General features: G+C 43.6%; 13 non-coding genes across 13 annotated transcripts; all 13 read right to left on the minus strand.

The window, feature by feature from the left end:
- Nucleotides 1-2,212: 2,212 nt before the first annotated feature.
- trnae-uuc (transfer RNA glutamic acid (anticodon UUC)) lies at nt 2,213-2,285 on the minus strand. The gene has a single exon. It is a non-coding gene; the product is annotated as a tRNA-Glu (tRNA).
- A 1,124-nt stretch (nt 2,286-3,409) lies between these two features.
- trnae-uuc (transfer RNA glutamic acid (anticodon UUC)) lies at nt 3,410-3,481 on the minus strand. The gene has a single exon. It is a non-coding gene; the product is annotated as a tRNA-Glu (tRNA).
- Nucleotides 3,482-4,665: 1,184 nt separating this feature from the next.
- Nucleotides 4,666-4,737, minus strand: trnae-cuc (transfer RNA glutamic acid (anticodon CUC)). Its single transcript has one exon. It is a non-coding gene; the product is annotated as a tRNA-Glu (tRNA).
- A 1,233-nt stretch (nt 4,738-5,970) lies between these two features.
- Nucleotides 5,971-6,043, minus strand: trnae-uuc (transfer RNA glutamic acid (anticodon UUC)). The gene has a single exon. It is a non-coding gene; the product is annotated as a tRNA-Glu (tRNA).
- A 1,124-nt stretch (nt 6,044-7,167) lies between these two features.
- On the minus strand, nt 7,168-7,239 carry trnae-uuc (transfer RNA glutamic acid (anticodon UUC)). The gene has a single exon. It is a non-coding gene; the product is annotated as a tRNA-Glu (tRNA).
- Nucleotides 7,240-8,423: 1,184 nt separating this feature from the next.
- On the minus strand, nt 8,424-8,495 carry trnae-cuc (transfer RNA glutamic acid (anticodon CUC)). The gene has a single exon. It is a non-coding gene; the product is annotated as a tRNA-Glu (tRNA).
- Nucleotides 8,496-9,711: 1,216 nt separating this feature from the next.
- On the minus strand, nt 9,712-9,784 carry trnae-uuc (transfer RNA glutamic acid (anticodon UUC)). Its single transcript has one exon. It is a non-coding gene; the product is annotated as a tRNA-Glu (tRNA).
- Nucleotides 9,785-10,908: 1,124 nt separating this feature from the next.
- Nucleotides 10,909-10,980, minus strand: trnae-uuc (transfer RNA glutamic acid (anticodon UUC)). Its single transcript has one exon. It is a non-coding gene; the product is annotated as a tRNA-Glu (tRNA).
- A 1,184-nt stretch (nt 10,981-12,164) lies between these two features.
- On the minus strand, nt 12,165-12,236 carry trnae-cuc (transfer RNA glutamic acid (anticodon CUC)). Its single transcript has one exon. It is a non-coding gene; the product is annotated as a tRNA-Glu (tRNA).
- A 1,124-nt stretch (nt 12,237-13,360) lies between these two features.
- On the minus strand, nt 13,361-13,432 carry trnae-uuc (transfer RNA glutamic acid (anticodon UUC)). Its single transcript has one exon. It is a non-coding gene; the product is annotated as a tRNA-Glu (tRNA).
- A 1,184-nt stretch (nt 13,433-14,616) lies between these two features.
- trnae-cuc (transfer RNA glutamic acid (anticodon CUC)) lies at nt 14,617-14,688 on the minus strand. The gene has a single exon. It is a non-coding gene; the product is annotated as a tRNA-Glu (tRNA).
- Nucleotides 14,689-15,401: 713 nt separating this feature from the next.
- trnae-uuc (transfer RNA glutamic acid (anticodon UUC)) lies at nt 15,402-15,473 on the minus strand. The gene has a single exon. It is a non-coding gene; the product is annotated as a tRNA-Glu (tRNA).
- Nucleotides 15,474-16,657: 1,184 nt separating this feature from the next.
- On the minus strand, nt 16,658-16,729 carry trnae-cuc (transfer RNA glutamic acid (anticodon CUC)). The gene has a single exon. It is a non-coding gene; the product is annotated as a tRNA-Glu (tRNA).
- Between the last annotated feature and the right edge of the window lie 203 nt (nt 16,730-16,932).

Here is a 16,932-nt window from a genome sequence, read left to right on the forward strand (position 1 = left end):
ACGTCATCCGGCGTACATTCATTCGTAATTTCAAATAACTCATTTTAATTTTTGAAAACATAATTAATCCTTTTCGCAATTAAGTTTTGATCAAAATTAGAATAGTTTCCAATTTTTGTTGATCTTTTTCTGAACTGAAACTATCACGTTTGCGGAACAAACACAAACTCTCCTGTTTCACACTGGGCAGGAATATTAAAAAGTACTCATCTGTAACTATGAGGAAAGCTTCCTGGTTCCGATATGTTGTTAAACGTTAACACAACACGTCATCTCACAGCCCTGTGACATTTACACTTCCACAAGTTTTGAATGAGATTATTTCTTGCCTGGCTCTACAGTGGGTGAGAGAGGGACAAGCAGCAGGATTTTACCCGAACGCGGGGACTGCAGCTTCAACCAGCGGGTTACTGCCCATCCCGGGGACACTCCAACCAGGAGCAAAGCTCCCAATACACCGAGCACAGGCTCAGAAACATGCAGGTAGATTATACCCCGCTCACTTAACCTCCGAGCAGCATTTACACAATTCCTCAGTCAGTGGAACATCCTTTGAGCTTCTTTAGGTGTATTCAGATCCTGTGACCTCAATGGACTGAATAATTTCAGTGAGAAGTTTTCTTGTCATCACGTTGGAGATTTGCACCCAGATCGGGGAGATATTTCTGTCTGTGAGAGCAATAACATCTGGCCCAATACCACGCAGGTTTGCGCTTGCGTCAACATCTCTCCCACTTGCACTGCAGCCAATCACTGACCGTTTCTTCCTGCCTCTGTATTTGTTCTCGACCTGATGCACTTGTGACTTTTTCAGCTCTGATGTGAAACGACAAATATCACTTTTCTGATTCTGGCAGAGCTCTTTCCTGTGAAACTGCGATTCAGCTTCGTTGAACGGTTTGGTGGACAACAATAAAGCATCATTCCCTGACCGGGCGGTGAGAGCGCCAAATCCTAACCACTAGACCACCAGGGAAACTGACAAACAGGGTTTTAACCCGTCTGACAGTATATCATTCGCCTTTCATTCTCATTTCCCAGTTTTAATTAGAAATATACAAAATTACATGTTTAGAATGAACAGAAGTGACATCTTAAGCTAATCACAACAGCAATTGTTGTTCGCTGGACCACGAAATCGACAGTGAGGTGAAATAGCCCAGCAAGCTGCTCATGTGTAACTTCCAATTTTCAAAACCCACCAACTTGATCACTGTGGCTCCTGTGAAACGTACAACGCAACATCCGGCAGACATTCATCAGTAAATAGGAATAACTCATTTCAATTGTTAAAAACATTTTTTGTCGCAATTAAGTTTTGATCAAAATTTGAAGTTGCCAGTTTATGTTGATCTTTTTCTGAAGTGAAACTATCACGTTTGCTGAACATAAACAAACTCCCCTGTTTCAGACAGGCCACGAACATTAAAACTTACTCATCTGTAATTATGAGGCAAAGCTTCCTCGTTTCGATTTGTTGTTAAACATTAACACAACACGTCATCTCACAGCCTTGTGACATTTACACTTTTGGAATGTGTTTCTCTCTTCCCCGGCTCCACAGTGGGTGAGAGAGGGACAAGCAGCAGGATTTTACCCAAACTCTCCATTCACCCGCTGCCAGCAGAACGCGGGGACTGCAGCTTCAATCAGCGGGTTACTGCCCATCCCGGGGACACTGTAACCAGGAGCAAAGCTCCCAATACACCGAGCACAGGCTCAGAAACATGCAGGTAGATTATACCCCGCTCACTTAACCTCCGAGCAGCATTTACACAATCCCTCAGTGAGTATCATTTCCTTTGAGCTTCTTCTGTTGTATTCAGCTCCTGTGACCTCAATGGACTGAATAATTTGAGTTCGAAGTTTTCTTGTCATCACGCCCGAGATTCGGCCCCTGATCGTGTGTGTGCGTGGGGGGGGGGGGGGGGGGGGGGGGGGGCGGGGGGGGGATTATTGTGTCTGTGTGAGCATCAAAATCTGGCCCAATACCACTCAAAATTTCGCTTGCTTCATAATCTCTCCCACTTTGCAGCCAATCACTGTCCGTTTCTTCCTGCCTCTGTATTTGTTCTCCACCTGCTGCACTTGTGACTTTTTCAGCTCTGATGTGAAACGATAAATGTCATTGAACTGATTCTGGCACAGCTCTTTCCTGTGAAACTGCGATTAAGCTTCATTGAACATTCTGCTGGACAACAATAATTGATCATTCCCTGACCGGGAATACGAACCTGGGCCGCGGCGGTGAAAGCGCCGAATCCTAACCACTAGACCACCAGGGAAACTGACAAACAGGGTTTTAACCCGTCTGACAGTATATCATTCGCCTTACATTCTTATTTCCCAGTTTTAATTAGAAATATACAAAATTACATATCTAGAATGAACAGAAGTGACATCTTTAGCTAATCACAACAGCAATTGTTGTTCGCTGGAACATGAAATCGACAGTGAGGTGAAATAGCCCAACAAGCTGCTCATGTGTAACTTCCAATTTCCAAAACCCACCAACTTGATCACTGTGGCTCCTGTGAAACTTACAACGCAACATCCGGCAGACATTCATCAGTAAATAGAAATAACTCATTTCAATTGTTAAAAACATTTTTTGTCGCAATTAAGTTTTGATCAAAATTTGAAGTTTCCAGTTTATTTTGATCTTTTTCTGAAGTGAAACTATCACGTTTGCTGAACATAAACAAACTCCCCTGTTTCAGACAGGGCAGGAACATTAAAACTTACTCATCTGTAATTATGAGGCAAAGCTTCCTCGTTCCGATTTGTTGTTAAACATTAACACAGCACGTCATCTCACAGCCTTGTGACATTTACACTTTTACAAGTTTGGAATGTGTTTCTCTCTTCCCCGGCTTCACAGTGGGTGAGAGAGGGACAAGCAGCAGGATTTTACCCTAATTCTCCATTCACCCGCTGCCAGCAGAACGCGGGGACTGCAGCTTCAATCAGCGGGTTACTGCCCATCCCGGGGACACTGTAACCAGGAGCAAAGCTCCCAATACACCGAGCACAGGCTCAGAAACATGCAGGTAGATTATACCCCGCTCACTTAACCTCCGAGCAGCATTTACACAATCCCTCAGTGAGTATCATTTCCTTTGAGCTTCTTCTGTTGTATTCAGCTCCTGTGACCTGTGTCTGTGTGAGCATCAAAATCTGGCCCAATACCACTCAAATTTTCGCTTGCTTCATAATCTCTCTCACTTTGCAGCCAATCACTGTCCGTTTCTTCCTGCCCCTGTCTTTGTTCTCCACCTGCTGCACTTGTGACTTTTTCAGCTCTGATGTGAAACAACAAATGTCACTGAACTGATTCTGGCAGAGCTCTTTTCTGTGAAACTGCGATTCAGTTTCATTGAACATTCTGCTGGACAACAATAATTGATCATTCCCTGACCGGGAATCGAACCCGGGCTGCGGCGGTGAAAACGCCGAATCCTAACCACTAGACCACCAGGGAAACTAACGACAAAAAATGTAACCTGGGTTGACAGTATATCACTCACCTTTTATTTTGATTTCCGAGTTTTCATTGGAAGTATACAAAATTACATGTTTAAAATGAACACAAGTGACATCTTCAGCCAATCACAACACCGATTGTTGTTCGCTGTAACATGAAATCGACAGTGAGGTGAAATAGTCCCAAAAGCTGCTCATGTGTAACTTCCAATTTCCTAAACCCACCAACCTTATCACTGTGGCCCCTGTGAAACTGACAACTCGTCATCCGGCGGACATTCATTCGTCATTTCAAATAACTCATTTTAATTTTTGAAAACATAGTTATTTTCGCAATTAAGTTTTGATCAAAATTAGAATAGTTTCCAATTTTTGATGATCTTTTTCTGAACTGAAACTATCACACGTTTGCGGAACAAACACAAACTCTCCTGTTTCACACTGGGCAGGAATATTAAAAAGTACTCATCTGTAACTATGAGGAAAGCTTCCTGGTTCCGATATGTTGTTAAACGTTAACACAACACGTCATCTCACAGCCCTGTGACATTTACACTTCCACAAGTTTTGAATGAGATTATTTCTTGCCTGGCTCTACAGTGGGTGAGAGAGGGACAAGCAGCAGGATTTTACCCGAACGCGGGGACTGCAGCTTCAATCAGCGGGTCACTGCCCATCGCGGGGACACTCCAACCAGGAGCAAAGCTCCCAATACACCGAGCACAGGCTCAGAAACATGCAGGTAGATTATACCCCGCTCACTTAACCTCCGAGCAGCATTTACACAATTCCTCAGTCAGTGGAACATCCTTTGAGCTTCTTTAGGTGTATTCAGATCCTGTGACCTCAATGGACTGAATAATTTGAGTTCGAAGTTTTCTTGTCATCACGTTGGAGATTTGCACCCAGATCGGGGAGATATTTCTGTCTGTGAGAGCAATAACATCTGGCCCAATACCACGCAGATTTGCGCTTGCGTCAACATCTCTCTCACTTGCACTGCAGCCAATCACTGACCGTTTCTTCCTGCCTCTGTATTTGTTCTCGACCTGATGCACTTGTGACTTTTTCAGCTCTGATGTGAAACGACAAATATCACTTTTCTGATTCTGGCAGAGCTCTTTCCTGTGAAACTGCGATTCAGCTTCGTTGAACGGTTTGGTGGACAACAATAAAGCATCATTCCCTGACCGGGAATTGAACCCGGGCCGCGGCGGTGAGAGCGCCAAATCCTAACCACTAGACCACCAGGGAAACTGACAAACAGGGTTTTAACCCGTCTGACAGTATATCATTCGCCTTTCATTCTCATTTCCCAGTTTTCATTAGAAATATACAAAATTACATGTTTAGAATGAACAGAAGTGACATCTTAAGCTAATCACAACAGCAATTGTTGTTCGCTGGACCACGAAATCGACAGTGAGGTGAAATAGCCCAGCAAGCTGCTCATGTGTAACTTCCAATTTCCAAAACCCACCAACTTGATCACTGTGGCTCCTGTGAAACGTACAACGCAACATCCGGCAGACATTCATCAGTAAATAGGAATAACTCATTTCAATTGTTAAAAACATTTTTTGTCGCAATTAAGTTTTGATCAAAATTTGAAGTTGCCAGTTTATGTTGATCTTTTTCTGAAGTGAAACTATCACGTTTGCTGAACATAAACAAACTCCCCTGTTTCAGACAGGCCACGAACATTAAAACGTACTCATCTGTAATTATGAGGCAAAGCTTCCTCGTTTCGATTTGTTGTTAAACATTAACACAACACGTCATCTCACAGCCTTGTGACATTTACACTTTTGGAATGTGTTTCTCTCTTCCCCGGCTCCACAGTGGGTGAGAGAGGGACAAGCAGCAGGATTTTACCCAAACTCTCCATTCACCCGCTGCCAGCAGAACGCGGGGACTGCAGCTTCAATCAGCGGGTTACTGCCCATCCCGGGGACACTGTAACCAGGAGCAAAGCTCCCAATACACCGAGCACAGGCTCAGAAACATGCAGGTAGATTATACCCCGCTCACTTAACCTCCGAGCAGCATTTACACAATCCCTCAGTGAGTATCATTTCCTTTGAGCTTCTTCTGTTGTATTCAGCTCCTGTGACCTCAATGGACTGAATAATTTGAGTTCGAAGTTTTCTTGTCATCACGCCCGAGATTCGGCCCCTGATCGTGTGTGTGCGTGGCGGGGGGGGGGGGGGGGGGGGCGGGGGGGGGGATTATTGTGTCTGTGTGAGCATCAAAATCTGGCCCAATACCACTCAAAATTTCGCTTGCTTCATAATCTCTCCCACTTTGCAGCCAATCACTGTCCGTTTCTTCCTGCCTCTGTATTTGTTCTCCACCTGCTGCACTTGTGACTTTTTCAGCTCTGATGTGAAACGATAAATGTCATTGAACTGATTCTGGCACAGCTCTTTCCTGTGAAACTGCGATTAAGCTTCATTGAACATTCTGCTGGACAACAATAATTGATCATTCCCTGACCGGGAATACGAACCTGGGCCGCGGCGGTGAAAGCGCCGAATCCTAACCACTAGACCACCAGGGAAACTGACAAACAAAGTTTTAATCCGTCTGACAGTATAGCATTCGTCTTTCATTCTTATTTCCCAGTTTTAATTAGAAATATACAAAATTACATATCTAGAATGAACAGAAGTGACATCTTTAGCTAATCACAACAGCAATTGTTGTTCGCTGGAACATGAAATCGACAGTGAGGTGAAATAGCCCAACAAGCTGCTCATGTGTAACTTCCAATTTCCAAAACCCACCAACTTGATCACTGTGGCTCCTGTGAAACTTACAACGCAACATCCGGCAGACATTCATCAGTAAATAGAAATAACTCATTTCAATTGTTAAAAACATTTTTTGTCGCAATTAAGTTTTGATCAAAATTTGAAGTTTCCAGTTTATTTTGATCTTTTTCTGAAGTGAAACTATCACGTTTGCTGAACATAAACAAACTCCCCTGTTTCAGACAGGGCAGGAACATTAAAACTTACTCATCTGTAATTATGAGGCAAAGCTTCCTCGTTCCGATTTGTTGTTAAACATTAACACAGCACGTCATCTCACAGCCTTGTGACATTTACACTTTTACAAGTTTGGAATGTGTTTCTCTCTTCCCCGGCTTCACAGTGGGTGAGAGAGGGACAAGCAGCAGGATTTTACCCTAATTCTCCATTCACCCGCTGCCAGCAGAACGCGGGGACTGCAGCTTCAATCAGCGGGTTACTGCCCATCCCGGGGACACTGTAACCAGGAGCAAAGCTCCCAATACACCGAGCACAGGCTCAGAAACATGCAGGTAGATTATACCCCGCTCACTTAACCTCCGAGCAGCATTTACACAATCCCTCAGTGAGTATCATTTCCTTTGAGCTTCTTCTGTTGTATTCAGCTCCTGTGACCTGTGTCTGTGTGAGCATCAAAATCTGGCCCAATACCACTCAAATTTTCGCTTGCTTCATAATCTCTCTCACTTTGCAGCCAATCACTGTCCGTTTCTTCCTGCCCCTGTCTTTGTTCTCCACCTGCTGCACTTGTGACTTTTTCAGCTCTGATGTGAAACAACAAATGTCACTGAACTGATTCTGGCAGAGCTCTTTTCTGTGAAACTGCGATTCAGTTTCATTGAACATTCTGCTGGACAACAATAATTGATCATTCCCTGACCGGGAATCGAACCCGGGCTGCGGCGGTGAAAACGCCGAATCCTAACCACTAGACCACCAGGGAAACTAGCGACAAAAAATGTAACCTGGGTTGACAGTATATCACTCACCTTTTATTTTGATTTCCGAGTTTTCATTGGAAGTATACAAAATTACATGTTTAAAATGAACACAAGTGACATCTTCAGCCAATCACAACACCGATTGTTGTTCGCTGTAACATGAAATCGACAGTGAGGTGAAATAGTCCCAAAAGCTGCTCATGTGTAACTTCCAATTTCCTAAACCCACCAACCTTATCACTGTGGCCCCTGTGAAACTGACAACTCGTCATCCGGCGGACATTCATTCGTCATTTCAAATAACTCATTTTAATTTTTGAAAACATAGTTATTTTCGCAATTAAGTTTTGATCAAAATTAGAATAGTTTCCAATTTTTGATGATCTTTTTCTGAACTGGAACTATCACACGTTTGCGGAACAAACACAAACTCTCCTGTTTCACACTGGGCAGGAATATTAAAAAGTACTCATCTGTAACTATGAGGAAAGCTTCCTGGTTCCGATATGTTGTTAAACGTTAACACAACACGTCATCTCACAGCCCTGTGACATTTACACTTCCACAAGTTTTGAATGAGATTATTTCTTGCCTGGCTCTACAGTGGGTGAGAGAGGGACAAGCAGCAGGATTTTACCCGAACGCGGGGACTGCAGCTTCAATCAGCGGGTCACTGCCCATCGCGGGGACACTCCAACCAGGAGCAAAGCTCCCAATACACCGAGCACAGGCTCAGAAACATGCAGGTAGATTATACCCCGCTCACTTAACCTCCGAGCAGCATTTACACAATTCCTCAGTCAGTGGAACATCCTTTGAGCTTCTTTAGGTGTATTCAGATCCTGTGACCTCAATGGACTGAATAATTTGAGTTCGAAGTTTTCTTGTCATCACGTTGGAGATTTGCACCCAGATCGGGGAGATATTTCTGTCTGTGAGAGCAATAACATCTGGCCCAATACCACGCAGATTTGCGCTTGCGTCAACATCTCTCTCACTTGCACTGCAGCCAATCACTGACCGTTTCTTCCTGCCTCTGTATTTGTTCTCGACCTGATGCACTTGTGACTTTTTCAGCTCTGATGTGAAACGACAAATATCACTTTTCTGATTCTGGCAGAGCTCTTTCCTGTGAAACTGCGATTCAGCTTCGTTGAACGGTTTGGTGGACAACAATAAAGCATCATTCCCTGACCGGGAATTGAACCCGGGCCGCGGCGGTGAGAGCGCCAAATCCTAACCACTAGACCACCAGGGAAACTGACAAACAGGGTTTTAACCCGTCTGACAGTATATCATTCGCCTTTCATTCTCATTTCCCAGTTTTAATTAGAAATATACAAAATTACATGTTTAGAATGAACAGAAGTGACATCTTAAGCTAATCACAACAGCAATTGTTGTTCGCTGGACCACGAAATCGACAGTGAGGTGAAATAGCCCAGCAAGCTGCTCATGTGTAACTTCCAATTTCCAAAACCCACCAACTTGATCACTGTGGCTCCTGTGAAACGTACAACGCAACATCCGGCAGACATTCATCAGTAAATAGGAATAACTCATTTCAATTGTTAAAAACATTTTTTGTCGCAATTAAGTTTTGATCAAAATTTGAAGTTGCCAGTTTATGTTGATCTTTTTCTGAAGTGAAACTATCACGTTTGCTGAACATAAACAAACTCCCCTGTTTCAGACAGGCCACGAACATTAAAACTTACTCATCTGTAATTATGAGGCAAAGCTTCCTCGTTTCGATTTGTTGTTAAACATTAACACAACACGTCATCTCACAGCCTTGTGACATTTACACTTTTGGAATGTGTTTCTCTCTTCCCCGGCTCCACAGTGGGTGAGAGAGGGACAAGCAGCAGGATTTTACCCAAACTCTCCATTCACCCGCTGCCAGCAGAACGCGGGGACTGCAGCTTCAATCAGCGGGTTACTGCCCATCCCGGGGACACTGTAACCAGGAGCAAAGCTCCCAATACACCGAGCACAGGCTCAGAAACATGCAGGTAGATTATACCCCGCTCACTTAACCTCCGAGCAGCATTTACACAATCCCTCAGTGAGTATCATTTCCTTTGAGCTTCTTCTGTTGTATTCAGCTCCTGTGACCTCAATGGACTGAATAATTTGAGTTCGAAGTTTTCTTGTCATCACGCCCGAGATTCGGCCCCTGATCGTGTGTGTGCGTGGGGGGGGGGGGGGGGGATTATTGTGTCTGTGTGAGCATCAAAATCTGGCCCAATACCACTCAAAATTTCGCTTGCTTCATAATCTCTCCCACTTTGCAGCCAATCACTGTCCGTTTCTTCCTGCCTCTGTATTTGTTCTCCACCTGCTGCACTTGTGACTTTTTCAGCTCTGATGTGAAACGATAAATGTCATTGAACTGATTCTGGCACAGCTCTTTCCTGTGAAACTGCGATTAAGCTTCATTGAACATTCTGCTGGACAACAATAATTGATCATTCCCTGACCGGGAATACGAACCTGGGCCGCGGCGGTGAAAGCGCCGAATCCTAACCACTAGACCACCAGGGAGACTGACAAACAAAGTTTTAATCCGTCTGACAGTATAGCATTCGTCTTTCATTCTTATTTCCCAGTTTTAATTAGAAATATACAAAATTACATATCTAGAATGAACAGAAGTGACATCTTTAGCTAATCACAACAGCAATTGTTGTTCGCTGGAACATGAAATCGACAGTGAGGTGAAATAGCCCAACAAGCTGCTCATGTGTAACTTCCAATTTCCAAAGCCCACCAACTTGATCACTGTGGCTCCTGTGAAACTTACAACGCAACATCCGGCAGACATTCATCAGTAAATAGAAATAACTCATTTCAATTGTTAAAAACATTTTTTGTCGCAATTAAGTTTTGATCAAAATTTGAAGTTTCCAGTTTATTTTGATCTTTTTCTGAAGTGAAACTATCACGTTTGCTGAACATAAACAAACTCCCCTGTTTCAGACAGGGCAGGAACATTAAAACTTACTCATCTGTAATTATGAGGCAAAGCTTCCTCGTTCCGATTTGTTGTTAAACATTAACACAGCACGTCATCTCACAGCCTTGTGACATTTACACTTTTACAAGTTTGGAATGTGTTTCTCTCTTCCCCGGCTTCACAGTGGGTGAGAGAGGGACAAGCAGCAGGATTTTACCCTAATTCTCCATTCACCCGCTGCCAGCAGAACGCGGGGACTGCAGCTTCAATCAGCGGGTTACTGCCCATCCCGGGGACACTGTAACCAGGAGCAAAGCTCCCAATACACCGAGCACAGGCTCAGAAACATGCAGGTAGATTATACCCCGCTCACTTAACCTCCGAGCAGCATTTACACAATCCCTCAGTGAGTATCATTTCCTTTGAGCTTCTTCTGTTGTATTCAGCTCCTGTGACCTGTGTCTGTGTGAGCATCAAAATCTGGCCCAATACCACTCAAATTTTCGCTTGCTTCATAATCTCTCTCACTTTGCAGCCAATCACTGTCCGTTTCTTCCTGCCCCTGTCTTTGTTCTCCACCTGCTGCACTTATGACTTTTTCAGCTCTGATGTGAAACAACAAATGTCACTGAACTGATTCTGGCAGAGCTCTTTTCTGTGAAACTGCGATTCAGTTTCATTGAACATTCTGCTGGACAACAATAATTGATCATTCCCTGACCGGGAATCGAACCCGGGCTGCGGCGGTGAAAACGCCGAATCCTAACCACTAGACCACCAGGGAAACTAACGACAAGAAACGTAACCTGGGTTGACAGTATATCACTCACCTTTTATTTTGATTTCCGAGTTTTCATTGGAAGTATACAAAATTACATGTTTAAAATGAACACAAGTGACATCTTCAGCCAATCACAACACCGATTGTTGTTCGCTGTAACATGAAATCGACAGTGAGGTGAAATAGTCCCAAAAGCTGCTCATGTGTAACTTCCAATTTCCTAAACCCACCAACCTTATCACTGTGGCCCCTGTGAAACTGACAACTCGTCATCCGGCGGACATTCATTCGTCATTTCAAATAACTCATTTTAATTTTTGAAAACATAGTTATTTTCGCAATTAAGTTTTGATCAAAATTAGAATAGTTTCCAATTTTTGATGATCTTTTTCTGAACTGAAACTATCACACGTTTGCGGAACAAACACAAACTCTCCTGTTTCACACTGGGCAGGAATATTAAAAAGTACTCATCTGTAACTATGAGGAAAGCTTCCTGGTTCCGATATGTTGTTAAACGTTAACACAACACGTCAAGTCACAGCCCTGTGACATTTACACTTCCACAAGTTTTGAATGAGATTATTTCTTGCCTGGCTCTACAGTGGGTGAGAGAGGGACAAGCAGCAGGATTTTACCCGAACGCGGGGACTGCAGCTTCAATCAGCGGGTCACTGCCCATCCCGGGGACACTCCAACCAGGAGCAAAGCTCCCAATACACCGAGCACAGGCTCAGAAACATGCAGGTAGATTATACCCCGCTCACTTAACCTCCGAGCAGCATTTACACAATTCCTCAGTCAGTGGAACATCCTTTGAGCTTCTTTAGGTGTATTCAGATCCTGTGACCTCAATGGACTGAATAATTTGAGTTCGAAGTTTTCTTGTCATCACGTTGGAGATTTGCACCCAGATCGGGGAGATATTTCTGTCTGTGAGAGCAATAACATCTGGCCCAATACCACGCAGATTTGCGCTTGCGTCAACATCTCTCTCACTTGCACTGCAGCCAATCACTGACCGTTTCTTCCTGCCTCTGTATTTGTTCTCGACCTGATGCACTTGTGACTTTTTCAGCTCTGATGTGAAACGACAAATATCACTTTTCTGATTCTGGCAGAGCTCTTTCCTGTGAAACTGCGATTCAGCTTCGTTGAACGGTTTGGTGGACAACAATAAAGCATCATTCCCTGACCGGGAATTGAACCCGGGCCGCGGCGGTGAGAGCGCCAAATCCTAACCACTAGACCACCAGGGAAACTGACAAACAGGGTTTTAACCCGTCTGACAGTATATCATTCGCCTTTCATTCTCATTTCCCAGTTTTAATTAGAAATATACAAAATTACATGTTTAGAATGAACAGAAGTGACATCTTAAGCTAATCACAACAGCAATTGTTGTTCGCTGGACCACGAAATCGACAGTGAGGTGAAATAGCCCAGCAAGCTGCTCATGTGGAACTTCCAATTTCCAAAACCCACCAACTTGATCACTGTGGCTCCTGTGAAACTTACAACGCAACATCCGGCAGACATTCATCAGTAAATAGGAATAACTCATTTCAATTGTTAAAAACATTTTTTGTCGCAATTAAGTTTTGATCAAAATTTGAAGTTGCCAGTTTATGTTGATCTTTTTCTGAAGTGAAACTATCACGTTTGCTGAACATAAACAAACTCCTCTGTTTCAGACAGGGCACGAACATTAAAACTTACTCATCTGTAATTATGAGGCAAAGCTTCCTCGTTCCGATTTGTTGTTAAACATTAACACAGCACGTCATCTCACAGCCTTGTGACATTTACACTTTTACAAGTTTGGAATGTGTTTCTCTCTTCCCCGGCTTCACAGTGGGTGAGAGAGGGACAAGCAGCAGGATTTTACCCTAATTCTCCATTCACCCGCTGCCAGCAGAACGCGGGGACTGCAGCTTCAATCAGCGGGTTACTGCCCATCCCGGGGACACTGTAACCAGGAGCAAAGCTCCCAATACACCGAGCACAGGCTCAGAAACATGCAGGTAGATTATACCCCGCTCACTTAACCTCCGAGCAGCATTTACACAATCCCTCAGTGAGTATCATTTCCTTTGAGCTTCTTCTGTTGTATTCAGCTCCTGTGACCTGTGTCTGTGTGAGCATCAAAATCTGGCCCAATACCACTCAAATTTTCGCTTGCTTCATAATCTCTCTCACTTTGCAGCCAATCACTGTCCGTTTCTTCCTGCCCCTGTCTTTGTTCTCCACCTGCTGCACTTATGACTTTTTCAGCTCTGATGTGAAACAACAAATGTCACTGAACTGATTCTGGCAGAGCTCTTTTCTGTGAAACTGCGATTCAGTTTCATTGAACATTCTGCTGGACAACAATAATTGATCATTCCCTGACCGGGAATCGAACCCGGGCTGCGGCGGTGAAAACGCCGAATCCTAACCACTAGACCACCAGGGAAACTAACGACAAGAAACGTAACCTGGGTTGACAGTATATCACTCACCTTTTATTTTGATTTCCGAGTTTTCATTGGAAGTATACAAAATTACATGTTTAAAATGAACACAAGTGACATCTTCAGCCAATCACAACACCGATTGTTGTTCGCTGTAACATGAAATCGACAGTGAGGTGAAATAGTCCCAAAAGCTGCTCATGTGTAACTTCCAATTTCCTAAACCCACCAACCTTATCACTGTGGCCCCTGTGAAACTGACAACTCGTCATCCGGCGGACATTCATTCGTCATTTCAAATAACTCATTTTAATTTTTGAAAACATAGTTATTTTCGCAATTAAGTTTTGATCAAAATTAGAATAGTTTCCAATTTTTGATGATCTTTTTCTGAACTGAAACTATCACACGTTTGCGGAACAAACACAAACTCTCCTGTTTCACACTGGGCAGGAATATTAAAAAGTACTCATCTGTAACTATGAGGAAAGCTTCCTGGTTCCGATATGTTGTTAAACGTTAACACAACACGTCAAGTCACAGCCCTGTGACATTTACACTTCCACAAGTTTTGAATGAGATTATTTCTTGCCTGGCTCTACAGTGGGTGAGAGAGGGACAAGCAGCAGGATTTTACCCGAACGCGGGGACTGCAGCTTCAATCAGCGGGTCACTGCCCATCCCGGGGACACTCCAACCAGGAGCAAAGCTCCCAATACACCGAGCACAGGCTCAGAAACATGCAGGTAGATTATACCCCGCTCACTTAACCTCCGAGCAGCATTTACACAATTCCTCAGTCAGTGGAACATCCTTTGAGCTTCTTTAGGTGTATTCAGATCCTGTGACCTCAATGGACTGAATAATTTGAGTTCGAAGTTTTCTTGTCATCACGTTGGAGATTTGCACCCAGATCGGGGAGATATTTCTGTCTGTGAGAGCAATAACATCTGGCCCAATACCACGCAGATTTGCGCTTGCGTCAACATCTCTCTCACTTGCACTGCAGCCAATCACTGACCGTTTCTTCCTGCCTCTGTATTTGTTCTCGACCTGATGCACTTGTGACTTTTTCAGCTCTGATGTGAAACGACAAATATCACTTTTCTGATTCTGGCAGAGCTCTTTCCTGTGAAACTGCGATTCAGCTTCGTTGAACGGTTTGGTGGACAACAATAAAGCATCATTCCCTGACCGGGAATTGAACCCGGGCCGCGGCGGTGAGAGCGCCAAATCCTAACCACTAGACCACCAGGGAAACTGACAAACAGGGTTTTAACCCGTCTGACAGTATATCATTCGCCTTTCATTCTCATTTCCCAGTTTTAATTAGAAATATACAAAATTACATGTTTAGAATGAACAGAAGTGACATCTTAAGCTAATCACAACAGCAATTGTTGTTCGCTGGACCACGAAATCGACAGTGAGGTGAAATAGCCCAGCAAGCTGCTCATGTGGAACTTCCAATTTCCAAAACCCACCAACTTGATCACTGTGGCTCCTGTGAAACTTACAACGCAACATCCGGCAGACATTCATCAGTAAATAGGAATAACTCATTTCAATTGTTAAAAACATTTTTTGTCGCAATTAAGTTTTGATCAAAATTTGAAGTTGCCAGTTTATGTTGATCTTTTTCTGAAGTGAAACTATCACGTTTGCTGAACATAAACAAACTCCTCTGTTTCAGACAGGGCACGAACATTAAAACGTACTCATCTGTAATTATGAGGCAAAGCTTCCTCGTTCCGATTTGTTGTTAAACATTAACACAACACGTCATCTCACAGCCTTGTGACATTTACACTTTTACAAGTTTGGAATGTGTTTCTCTCTTCCCCGGCTTCACAGTGGGTGAGAGAGGGACAAGCAGCAGGATTTTACCCAAACTCTCCATTCACCCGCTCTTTTCTGTGAAACTGCGATTCAGTTTCATTGAACATTCTGCTGGACAACAATAATTGATCATTCCCTGACCGGGAATCGAACCCGGGCTGCGGCGGTGAAAACGCCGAATCCTAACCACTAGACCACCAGGGAAACTAACGACAAAAAATGTAATCTGGGTTGACAGTATATCACTCACCTTTTATTTTGATTTCCGAGTTTTCATTGGAAGTATACAAAATTACATGTTTAAAATGAACACAAGTGACATCTTCAGCCAATCACAACACCGATTGTTGTTCGCTGTAACATGAAATCGACAGTGAGGTGAAATAGTCCCAAAAGCTGCTCATGTGTAACTTCCAATTTCCTAAACCCACCAACCTTATCACTGTGGCCCCTGTGAAACTGACAACTCGTCATCCGGCGGACATTCATTCGTCATTTCAAATAACTCATTTTAATTTTTGAAAACATAGTTATTTTCGCAATTAAGTTTTGATCAAAATTAGAATAGTTTCCAATTTTTGATGATCTTTTTCTGAACTGAAACTATCACACGTTTGCGGAACAAACACAAACTCTCCTGTTTCACACTGGGCAGGAATATTAAAAAGTACTCATCTGTAACTATGAGGAAAGCTTCCTGGTTCCGATATGTTGTTAAACGTTAACACAACACGTCAAGTCACAGCCCTGTGACATTTACACTTCCACAAGTTTTGAATGAGATTATTTCTTGCCTGGCTCTACAGTGGGTGAGAGAGGGACAAGCAGCAGGATTTTACCCGAACGCGGGGACTGCAGCTTCAATCAGCGGGTCACTGCCCATCCCGGGGACACTCCAACCAGGAGCAAAGCTCCCAATACACCGAGCACAGGCTCAGAAACATGCAGGTAGATTATACCCCGCTCACTTAACCTCCGAGCAGCATTTACACAATTCCTCAGTCAGTGGAACATCCTTTGAGCTTCTTTAGGTGTATTCAGATCCTGTGACCTCAATGGACTGAATAATTTGAGTTCGAAGTTTTCTTGTCATCACGTTGGAGATTTGCACCCAGATCGGGGAGATATTTCTGTCTGTGAGAGCAATAACATCTGGCCCAATACCACGCAGATTTGCGCTTGCGTCAACATCTCTCTCACTTGCACTGCAGCCAATCACTGACCGTTTCTTCCTGCCTCTGTATTTGTTCTCGACCTGATGCACTTGTGACTTTTTCAGCTCTGATGTGAAACGACAAATATCACTTTTCTGATTCTGGCAGAGCTCTTTCCTGTGAAACTGCGATTCAGCTTCGTTGAACGGTTTGGTGGACAACAATAAAGCATCATTCCCTGACCGGGAATTGAACCCGGGCCGCGGCGGTGAGAGCGCCAAATCCTAACCACTAGACCACCAGGGAAACTGACAAACAGGGTTTTAACCCGTCTGACAGTATATCATTCGCCTTTCATTCTCATTTCCCAGTTTTAATTAGAAATATACAAAATTACATGTTTAGAATGAACAGAAGTGACATCTTAAGCTAATCACAACAGCAATTGTTGTTCGCTGGACCACGAAATCGACAGTGAGGTGAAATAGCCCAGCAAGCTGCTCATGTGG

This window comes from Scyliorhinus torazame, chromosome 5, assembly GCF_047496885.1.
Source record: "Scyliorhinus torazame isolate Kashiwa2021f chromosome 5, sScyTor2.1, whole genome shotgun sequence".
In the NCBI taxonomy this organism is placed as follows: Eukaryota; Metazoa; Chordata; class Chondrichthyes; order Carcharhiniformes; family Scyliorhinidae; genus Scyliorhinus; species Scyliorhinus torazame.